The sequence below is a fragment of the Orycteropus afer genome, unplaced genomic scaffold, assembly GCF_000298275.1.
Source record: "Orycteropus afer afer isolate SDZICR_OR568_19922 unplaced genomic scaffold, OryAfe1.0 scaffold00206, whole genome shotgun sequence".
Lineage (NCBI taxonomy): Eukaryota > Metazoa > Chordata > Mammalia > Tubulidentata > Orycteropodidae > Orycteropus > Orycteropus afer.
Window position 1 is genome coordinate 4,282,892 of NW_006921793.1, and position 602 is coordinate 4,283,493.

Below are 602 nucleotides of genomic sequence, written 5' to 3' on the forward strand. Positions count from 1 at the left end.
ATCTATGCCAAGAAATTTGGAAGACAGTTACCTGACAGCCAACTAACTGGAAGAGATCTGTATTTGTGCTCATTCCAAGGAGAGGTAATTCAACAGAATATGGAAATTATTGAACAATGTCATTAATATCACACACAAGTAAAATTTTGCTGAAGATAATTCAGAAACAGTTGCAAGAGTACATGCACAGGGAACAGCCCCAAAGTACAGAAGGATTCAGAAGAGAATAAGGGATATCATTGTTGATATCAGATAGATCATGGCTGAAAGCACAGAACACCAGAAAGATGTTTACCTGTGTTTTATTGACTATACAAAAGCATTTGACTCTGTGTATCATCACAAATTGTGAGTAACACTGTAAAGAAGGGGAATTCCAGAACTCAAGCTCTGATGGCATAGTGCCTAAGGCAGTAGACTGCTAACCAGAAGGCTGTCAGTTCAAACCCACCAGCCACTCCTCAGAAGGAAGACTGGGCAATATACTTCTGTAGAGATACTGCCTCGGAAACCCTAGGAGGGGTTATTATGAGTTGGATATGACTTGACGGCAGTGAGTTTGTTTTTTATTTTGATCGTTGTGCTCATGTGGAAACTTGTAC